Raw genomic sequence first — 11776 nt, forward strand, 5'->3', positions numbered from 1 at the left:
TTGTATTTTCCACACATATTCCCACATTTCAAATAAATCTCCCCCTTTTTGTCACGTATTGACAAAGTCAACTCAATAAAGAGTAAACATACACAATAAAGGATAAGAGAATCAAGGGAACACAAAACAATACAACTCTATAGAAAATAGAGACAACTCCCCCTAGAAACAACAAAGGTTAAAAACAAACTTCTCCCCCTATAAAAATAGGAAAAACAAAACAAGTTTTAGGAAAAACAGTTTAAGGAAAAATAAAGGAGGGGGGGGGGGGAGAGAAAGACACGCAAACCAAAGTTAAAAACTAAGGTAAGGATACACATGAAAAAAATATTCTCTCTTTCAATAAATGCAAACTTGACACTATGTGACCCATAAACAGTTGCATGAGTAGAGAAAATATTTGCACATTAATTATCCATCATATCTCTTAAGAAAAATATTTTCTACAGTTTACACATAAAAAAAAAATTAAAAAAAAAAAAAACATATACTAGAAAGTATATAGCTCAAAAATTAATCAATCAATTTTTTGATCAAGTTGAATACCCAATGTTGCAAAGTGTATGCATGTTATGTGTGAAAACAATGAGAGATTTGACTGCAAAACTGCAAGATGGATGCAAAAACAATGCAATGCATGTGAATCCTAAACACAAATAATGCATGAAAAAAAAAATTTTGGTAAAAAACATAGAAACTTAAAATTTTTCAGTTTCGATCGATCGAGAATCGATCAAACAGCAATCGAGTTAGGCAGACTCAAACCAAAAATATTAATCGCAATATCGATTGATCGAAAAACAGGTTCAATCGATCGAAAGTCTGGAAAAATAAGATTTTTAAAAAATAGAGCATTTTAATGCAGAAACTTCTCAAAGCACATTGTTTTATAAAAAATGCATGAGTATGAGATGAAAAGTTTTTCAAAAACACATGAATTTAACCCAGATCTTCCAAAATCAAGATTTTCAATCAATTTGTCCTCAAAGCGCAAACATTAAACACATTTTTCATTAAAATCAAGGAACTTTTAATCTTGGATGGCCACAACAAAATCACACACAATATAATGTACCAAGTTTAGCAAAAAGTAACTTGTGTAGTGTGTGTAACTAGCAAAAGCTTGAGATACATGTGAGGTGATATGTGAATAACAATCAATCACAAAGTCTACAAAATTCATCACATAAAATTTAAAAGAGACTATCACCAAAAGAGTTACATTATATAACTCTCACATCTCCGTGGGTAAGAGCTAACCATGACTAGCAGGGAGATGGTGCATACTGGTATAATTTTCATTCCTCCAAACTCGATCAATGGCCATTCACTGGACAAAGTAATTCATTGTTAATTCTCATTTGCTAGAAGGCTAGATAGTAGAGGATGTCTACTGAACTCCCATTGTCTATTAACACTCTTGTAGTTGTATAATTTGCAATTGTCAAAGTAATGACAATTGATTCATCATGAGGATGGTGTAGTCATCTTGTGTCTTCATCCGTGAAAATAATGGTCGGCTCATCTTCTTTGATCACCCTTGGTGGTCGCCCAGATATCTGAACATTTTGGACTTCCCGTAAATAGGTCTTCTTGGCTTTGGACAAGCTTCCTATTAATGCACCCCCTACAATAATCTTTATTTCTCCTAATGGTGGATGCACTAGTTCTTCTGCTTTGCCCTTCATTGGCTGTCTCTCGTCCTTATGGTCTCGCCCAAGAAATTTTTTTAACTTTTTGTACTTGATGAGAACTTCAATCTGCTGCTTCAGATCATAACATTTGTCCATATCATGTCCATGGTCAAGGTGAAAGCAATAGTACTTGCTTTTATTCCGCTTGCCAAGATCTCCTTTCATCCTCTTAGGCCACTTCAAGGATGGATCTTCTTTAATATACATTAACATTTGGTCAAGTGAAGCGTTCAAGGGAGTGTAGTTGGTGTATCGTCCTGAGGACGATCCTACTTTCTTGCTGTCACAATCTCTTTTCTCCCCTACTTTGGCTTTCTTTGGATGAGGACCCTGCTCTGGATGGTGTATATATCCATTGTCTAGCCGTTCACCTTTCTTTTTTTTCTTGGCAATAATTGCGTCTTTTGCGTTCATAAAGCTTTAGGCTGAATGTATCGATTCGGCCATTGTTTGCGACTCCTGGTCGTATAGCTTAAGGATGAACATGTCTAAATTGACTCCGTTGTAGAAGGCTGCTAAGAGGATCTTGTCATCCATCTCGTCCACCAATAGGGCTTCTCTATTAAAACGGCTGATAAAAGAACGTAGACTCTAGTTCTCTCCTTGCTCTATGTTTAATAGACTAGACGAAGAATGTTTCTGCCTTTGTCCACCTACAAAGTTGTTGACGAAAAACTTACTTAATTGGGCTTTTCAACGTTGTAGGAATGTAACTTACCAAACCATACTGTAGCTAGGCCTTTCAACGTGGTAGGAGAAGCTCTGCACATGATTTCGTTTGGAACACCTTGGAGATACATGGTTGTCTTAAATGTGATAATATGATCACAAGGATCACACGTCCCATCATATGAATCTAGGATAGGCATTTTGAACTTGGAAGGCAAGGGATGACTTGTGATAGATGCAATGAAGGGGGAATTAGTCCTGTGGATGAGGTCATCCACATGATTTGCTTTCCTCATGGAATCCTTCATCTCTTCCATGACTTTTTTCATCTGGTCCATCTCCCTCTCCAAATGTGGTATTCTATGAGTGACGGTACCTCTGGACTGGTCTCCTTCAGCATCATTCTCAGCCCCTTCATTCTCTGAATTTTGGCCTCATTCTCCACCATATCGCTGTTGACGTTGTTTATTAACTTCTCTAGTTAACTCCTGGTTCTGTTATGTCAGTTCTGCCATCACGGCTGCCATGGATTGCAACTGTTGTTGGATGGTCATCAGGGGTGCTGGTGCACAGTTTGGATGATTGGAGGCGTTTCCACTCTCCTAGTGTCCTGGATTGATGGCCATCGACCTAGTCCAAACCATGCCGCCTTTTTATCTTGGAAAGCAAAGAAGTCAATACTTAGAAACTTTTTCCTTACTTTCCCACAAACGGCGCCAACTAATGATGCACGAAAATCAGTATGCTGAAATACTCCGGGCTATGGTAATGACTGTAAGACGTAAAAAGAAAGAAAGAACTATCAATGGTAATTGGTGTGACCTAACCAAAGACCCTCCTACGGTTAGGTCAGTTTTCTCTCTAGAACACAAGGATGAGAAATAGTGAATGGTAAAAACTTACCTTGGGTGAATGAGATTTGCTTCTTTTATAGAGAGTTAGAAGTGGGTCTACTTGTTTGGATCCACCATTATCGTGGATGATGTGGACGGTTAATGGAGAAAATGGGGTATGTGGAGCAAAATTTCGAGGAGTCCTTTCCATGTATTAAGAGGAATGTGTCGTGGTCTGATTATGTGGAACCTTTGGAGAATTCTTCGTAGGATTTACCAAGTATAATCTAGTTGTCCATGTGTTTAGTCGTCCATGGAGGACTTCCCTCAAACTAAACCATCTTGTTATTAACGAACAGGCACTATTCATGCATACTGTCATTCCTAGACTTCTTTCTTGCTGAACTTCTTTCGACGTGGTTAGGTTATGGACGACGACCAAGGACGGGTGAACCTTAATTGATTCCTATCAAGCAGCATCATCGAGATTTGAGGGCTGGGTTTGGTACTAGTGGGGGTTAGGGATTGCAGAAATTTCGAGAAAATTTTGTGGAGTTGAGAAAGGTAAATTTGGATTTGGGGAAGAGCATAGAAAGAAACACAAGTAATTAAAAGGTTAAAATGTAAATTGCACATCCTAAGATTGACTGAAATTTATTTAAGTCCTTTTATTTTACTTTTATTCAATTGAGTTCTCTAAATTTCAAATTTATTCAATTAAGATATTTTTTCCAACTCCATTAAGAAAAGCTACTGTTAAGTATGCAATTAACTAATGAAAATATATTTTTTGAAAATTTTCTTACATAAAAAATCTATAAAATATTTTTATAAATTTTTTTCATGTGAAAATATTTTTTTTTAATGACAATTTTTTAATAATATTGGACAAAAAGCCTGAATTGAATATATTTGATGCTTAGAGAACTTGATTGAACGAAAATAAAATTAGAAAACTAAAATTAATTTTAGCCAAACTTAAATGGTGCAATTTACATTTTAGGCTTTAGCCTAATTAAAAACCTAGTAAGAAAAAATATTTTAACATAATAGGGAAAGAAAAAGATAGTAGGTTGTATGGTTCTTTTAAGAGTGATTAGGTAAAAAAAAAAAATGTAAAGTATTATACTAAATTATCCAAAACTTTTATTTAATTGATATGAATGCCCTGGCAATGCAAGATAAAGAAAGTAAATGCTCAACAAGTCAGAAAGTTTATTAAATGTCTGTGTTATTTCACTTGCCGATTCCTGACATTCGTAAATAGAGATCTAAGGTTTGCTTTGATGAAGCTAAAGTAAATTAATAGCTATCGGCCTGACCTTCGCAAAAAGAAATATGCCTTAAACAATTAGAAAAAGGAAATAGTTTTGGATTTATATGCCTATATAGAGAAGAAATAAAGAAGTTTAGTAATAAATGGACTATAAATATGTCCAAACATATAGATTAATTCATGCTTTACAAAGAAAATGGTTCAGTTAATGAGTGTTCTTAGGACATTTGTTAATTATCCATTTTAGAAAAAAATTTAATATCACTTTTATGAGAAATTATTAGGATTTTAGTATAAGACATCACTGCTATGATAACTAGTGTGTAACCCCGTGCGTATACACGGATATATTTAAAAACAATTACAATTATATATATATATATATATATGAGTTCAAATTAAACTTGGTGTAAGAATTACAACTTACACATTTTTTAAGTCATGAATTTCTAAAACATGTAATGGTTTCTTATCGTGTGTGTGTGTGTGTGTGTGTGTGTGTGTGTGTGTGTGTGTGTGTGTGTGTGTGTGTGTGTGTGAGAGAGAGAGAGAACTCTCTCTCTCTCTCTCTATATATATATATATATACACAGAAGTGTGCAGGTGAGATGTTCTTGCCTAGGTAAATGATGATTGTTATTATTGTGATCTTCTTGACTTCTGTTTTTGTTAATACATTATTAATTTTGGCACAAAAATTTAGAAATGCAATAGGATACATGGCACAAAATTAGGCCTCCAATTTAGAATCTAATTGAACTTTCTCTAAGCTCTCCTTATTTATATACACACAAAATATATATATATATATATAGTGTGCTGTAGGTACTTGTACATAGTTAGTTAGAACAAGTATCAAAATATTGTACATAGACATAGTTGGAGTGTTGAATTGTAATATGTGTACTTTGTGGTTAGTTTGTTAGTTACTATTAACAGTACCACTTTGCTTAGTTCTCATTGAGACTAGCTTGGAGGTTGATTCCATCATTGGAAGCCTAATTCCCTCGAGGAACTACAACATTGAGCAAGTAAGAGAGTTAGAATCTTTGAGGTTTCTTGCAGAAATACAAAAAGTAGCTAAAAAAATCAATTATTTTTTTCTTTTCTCATATATAAAAAGTTGCTAAAGCCTAAAAGTACTTTTTAAACCAATACCTTAAAACATTAGTCAACTATTAAAAAAAATCCCCAAGAAATACTAGTTGAGCCATATATTGGTGAATGCTATATCTCACACAAGTCACACAATCACAGTCTGGCACCTTCCTGGGGGCGGGGAGGCGGCAAAGTCTACCGACGAGTTAATTCTTTTCCTAATTTAAGGGAAAATTACATTCTGTACTCGATGATAAATTACGGCAAAGTATATTATGCAGAGCAACTTACCCTGCAAGTTAAGGAAAGTAAATTCCAGACAGCTCAAAAAGTAGGAAAGTATTTCAAATGCCAAGGATACTTCACTGGCAGATTCTCACCTTCGCTCATTGAGATTTCATATTTTCTTTGAGGCTAAAGTAAATTAACGCAAGACAGCTTTAGGGAACTCCAAATGCCAAGTAAAGAATAAATATCCTTCAGATGAGCACCTTCGCAAAAAGTGATATGTCTTACACAAAAAAGAAAAGGTAAATTAAAACAGCTAGCTTCAAGTACTCCAAATGCCAAGTAAAGAATACTTCACCACTTTGAAGAAAAAATAAAAAGCAGGGAATACTTCACCAGCAGATAAAGATTATTTGCCTTACACGTGTAGAGGAAAAAAAAGGACAGATACTTGCCTTAATTTTGAAACTTACTCAACTTTCACATGGTGTCAAAGCTCTATTTTGAAAATGACAAAATTTGTCTATAAACTTGAATGTAGCTTAAGGGATATTTGATGTTAAATTACATTGTAATATTATATTATTATAATCTTATATTAATGTAATCTCAATACAAGAATACAACATTACATTATTTAGAAATGTGATGAGATTAAGGTAATGTGATATATTTTGTAATTTTATATTATGATAATGTTAGAAAAAATAAAATAAACCAAAAACTTTGATATCACATTATCATAATGTGTATCACATCAATGGTACATCAGAGCGAACCAAACGCCTCCTAAGACTACAACTCTACTTAATATCTCATTAGTGGATGTGAATTTTGACAAATCCACAATTGTATTACATTTTCTTTTTATATCTTCCATACTTACAAAATTTTCAAAAGATCAAAAACTAATACCTATGTCATCAATCAAATATTTAAATTTCAAATTTTTGTAGTTTAAAATTATGTATAAAAATAAGCTTATAGATCAAATAGTAAACAACATGTGTGTTAAAAACATAAAGAACATACAATCCAACAGTTAGATTTTCAACATATGTAGCTCTATTAATTTTTTTAGTAGGAGTTGTAGTTTTAGGTTATAACCAAGTTTGTAACCAACTTTTTTTCCTTTTGAAAATGCATTACACATTGTGCTAGGCTCTTATTAACATTTTTATTTTATATAGAATTGCTCACGTACAAAGAGCCACGCTCTTTGTACAATTTTTGGGTACCTATACTATGTTTCTCTGCATAAAAACCTTTTTTTTTTTTTTGAATCACTCTGCATAAAAACTTTATATTGGTTATATAGAAAGTCTGGATGTCATAATGTATATAATATAGTCTCATATATCGTGCTATATTTAATAGTGTATGCGTCTATCACGTATCTTAATTATCTTATAAGCTTTTGTGAAAATTTGTAGTAACTTAAAAAAATTTCAATTCATAATAATAGTTTTCATTATAATAATTTTTAAGTAACCACATGTGCCAAAATGTTATTACCATTATAATATTAAAAAAAAAAAGTTGAAAAAAAATACAACAACAACAACAACAACAACAACAACAACAACAAAAAAAATCTATTAAGTACAATATCTATGTATATCCCAAAACGTACGTGTAACTAGCTCTTCCAGACTTCCAGTTGAAAGTTGGCTTGGAGAATACAAACAAATAAAATGATCACTTGACGTATACGTATTTGGTTGATAGTTTGCTTGTTTGGGGCTCAAAGTTTAAAGTTTGAGGTTTTAGGATTTGAGTGATGCCAGGCAGTTTGGCTCCACCTAATGATTGTTTAAGTGCTTTTTATTTTTCATTTTTTGTTGATGAGTTTTGGTGTTATTTTTAAGTTTAATTTTTTACTTATCAATCTTAATTAATTTATTTGTAAAAAGAATACTGGACATATATTGATAATAAATATAAAGTTCAACTTTTGTAGTTCATGCAATTTCCTTTATAGAACAGTTGTACCTGTGTTTACTCGTCCAATTCTATTGTAATTACCAAACATGTATTCTCAATTATGAATATTAAAAAATATAAGTTTCGCAATATAATGAAAGATAGTTTTCTAACGTTTGATTTTTGTATATTGAAATAAAAAATGTTTCAAAATTTTGTAAAAAATAAATAATATGATTTCACAATTTAAAGAATATTGACTTCAATTTTTAATAGATAATAAATGATTGAATAGGCATATATTAAGAAATAGTCATTTTATATATATATATATATATATACATATCTTCTCTTTTGTTTATATCATTATTATTGAATTGTTAATTTTATTCTTCATGTATCTGGTACAACTTACTTGTGAGAATTTTTTTAGCAACTACTGCAAAACTATGTCACCAAATTTTGAGTATATCTATTTACTCTAGTTTTCATATATAGTTTATGTATAATATAAATAGGTGTTTATGTATTATTATAACCACACAAAAAAAAAATATATATATATATATATATAGAGAGAGAGAGAGAGATACTCAAAAAAATATATATATATATATATATATGTCTACTTCCTAAAATATTCACATTAACAATCTACAAATTTCCATATGAATTTGGAGGAAAATTCTCATAGAATAAAGTCCAAAGATTCCACCTTACTTTATTCTTATGCTATTGAGGAGATTATAAAAGGACGGGAGTTAGGAGGAGGAGGACACATTCACAAGTTGTTTTACTTTGAGAGAGGTTGAAGTGATTGTGCTCTCAAACCCAGCCAAGTTACCAGGTTATTCACTTTCTTCCTTATGGTCGTTGCTATTTTTGAGTTTAAATTATTTCTTATCACCATATTATTTTCTATGTTCTTTATTGAATATTGCCAGTATAGCTCGAAGCAAATGGTGTGTACATGTACATTTCAGCTTTGGTTGCTATCTACTTTTCTTTGTTGCTGAAGTTGTACATTTCAGCTTTAGTTTTCTAGTTTTCATTAAATCAAGCATTGCATGGACACAAAATTTTTTTTTTTTTTTTGGATAAGGCATGGACACAATTCTATTGTGCTACTTTTTTACATGATTCTCTTTTATATATATATATATATATGTGTGTGTGTGTGTGCGCGCACGCGCGCACGCACGTGCGCACATGAGTACATACTTAAAACTTTTTAATTCTTAAAAGTACGTATAATTCCACTAAGGAATCTAATTAAAATTCTATTACTAAAATTTTATGTCAAAATTTTTATTTTTGTAGTCTTTAAAATAAAGTATAAATAGTAAGTGGTACTACTAAATTTTGTCATCAAAAGTTTCAAAATTTTTAATTCTCGCCTTTATTATTATCTATTATTTTTCTTCCACACGGTTTTTCTTCTTGTTCTCTTTTTACTTTTTTGGTAACTTTTTTTTTTTTTTAACTTTTTGGAAAGACAATTACAAACTTGAACCTTTTCCTCCCCCCCATAGATCCCCGAACACTAAAATTTCTGTTGTGTTATTTCCTTTTTTGACTACTGTCTCTCTCAAATATAATGGTGAGCATATAGGTTGGATAAACAGTGCTTTCTTTTTTTTAATGTGAGAATTATCAAGCTGTTTTGGATATTACGAACGTGTTGCGTGGATGCATTCTTTGTTTTATAAGGGATGGGCACTTGACTGATAGAATTTATTTGTTGCTGAATATCCTAATAATAGCTATATATAAGAAAAGTTTGGGTTTTAATTTTTTAACTCATCAGGGTTTTGAAACGTTTGGGTTTCATACATTTTCTTTTGGTATAGGTATTTAAAAAATGTCGGACCAATCTCCAAAACAAACAAAGTCGGAGCAAGCTCAAGTGAGAAACAAAATAACGGAAGTACTCCTTCCGAAGGATAATGCTTCAAGTCCGGGTACGGATCCATTCTAACTCTTCTTCTCCATGCCGATCGATATTGTCACATCTAGTTATATTCTTTGATTGTTATTTTGTTTTTATTTTCACATCTACTTATTGTCTTAGATTATTTTTTGGATTAAATGATATAGATATGGTTTGATTTTGTGCAAAAGTGCTTTAGACAGATTGATTTGGTTAAATATTTATATGTTCATTTTTTTAGATAACTGAGCTTACATCATTCGTAAGATATCTCCTCAGAAAAACAAAAAACTCATGTTAACATATATTGGTTGCTTTGGCCTTTTCAAATCTAAATGGAATGGCTTTAAGATAAAATTTTAAAATTTAAAAGCATTTGGGACTGATTTAGGATATAAAAGATTTATCAGGTTCGGGTTTGACAGCGTTTTCTCCATCCTAAACCTAACTAACCAAACTTTTAAGTATTATTTTACGTTGGCAGTATATCCTTGAGATTCACAAATCAATTAAAAATCACAAATTAAAAAATAATAGTTTTACTAATATCGTCAAAATTGGATAATAAAATACATGATAAAAATAAAAGAAAAAAAAAATCACTGTAAGTTATATAGTAATAAAATTTTAATTGCATGTGGTATTTTAAATTCTTGAAGCTTTGTTGATAAAATTTCACCATTGTTTTTAAATATTACTAGCTTGAGGAGGCAGTTTCTCAAAAAAAAAAAAAAAAAAAAAAAAAAAGCTTGAGAGGGCTGTTGTGAATACTACTCTTAGAGTAAGATAAATTGGCTGCTTTAGTACTGCTTTGGGTTTTTCAAATATAAAGGAATGGCTTTAAGATAAAAATTGTAAAATTTAAACGTATTTGGGATTGATTTAGGATATAAATGATTTAAACTTTTATTATTTTACATTTGTAGTCAAATGTAAAATTTAGCATGCTATGTCAAAACGCTAACATGACAGATGAGTGATGACCAAAATTTAAAAAATATATATTCATGCCAAATAGTCTGCCACATCAGCATAAATATTAAAAAAATAATTAAAATTTTATTTATTTTTTAAAATAATGCTAGAGACTCAAACTTTTTTATAAAATATTTTATAAACAGTAGATGCGGTCAGTGATTATTAGTAAATAAAAAAGTGATGTTAGTAGTAGGGCTAAATGAAAACCAATAAAAAGTTACTCAAAATAACAGTTTGTAAAAATATTGTAAAATAATTTGTGTGTAGCATTACCTTTTTCAAAACTCTCTCTCGTGCAGGCAGTCTTTTCTTCTATTTCTCCTCAACCATTTTCACTTTCATCTCTTTTTTCGCTGTGAAGAGTAAGCAAGCGTCTATCTAAAACAAAAATTTTAAAGTAAAATCTGAACCAAGTCATACGATATCCAGCATTGATGTACAAGAACCCCACTCACTCTAAGTGAATAAAAATGATCCAAGTACTGAGCATAAGTCTTCTGATACTTGACACTACTCTCACCATGACATCTCTGCTGACTCTGCATCTATTGTCTGACTAATGACACTAAACAAAGATATCATCAATCAAACAAATCGCTCCCATCTCAATCAACCTTAAAATCAAATGAAACTTAGTCCCTTCCACATCCATGTCATCACCATGATATCTCTCCAAAATCGTCCTCTTCAACCAGATGGCAAAATTTAAATAAAATCCCTGTATCTTATCCACACCGCCCATATAACTCTTGGAGGTCTGCGCAGTGTGCAGGTTGAATCTTCCTCATTTCCCTTAATTACCTTTCTCCACAACTTTCTTACTTGGATCTCAAAGAACAACACGTCTTAGGGATTTTGATCTTATCTTATCTCAATGAATGAAAGAACAAAGCTTGCACGTGAGGTTTCTAAGTTATCTGTTACTATTATTACGGAGTATTTTTTTAATAAGTTTACGCTGACATGGTAATTGAAAATCATTTATTATTTTTATTTTTGCTAAAATGTATATTGTACCATCTAAATTTGACTGAAATTTATGGTAGTTCTCTAATTTTGTTTTGTTTTGTTTTTTGTTTTTTTTCAATTGAGTTCTCTAAATTTGAAATTTATTCAATTCAGGTATTCTGCCTTTTTTTTTTTTTTT

The sequence above is a fragment of the Quercus suber genome, unplaced genomic scaffold (assembly GCF_002906115.3).
Source record: "Quercus suber isolate HL8 unplaced genomic scaffold, Cork oak 2.0 scaffold_464, whole genome shotgun sequence".
NCBI lineage: Eukaryota > Viridiplantae > Streptophyta > Magnoliopsida > Fagales > Fagaceae > Quercus > Quercus suber.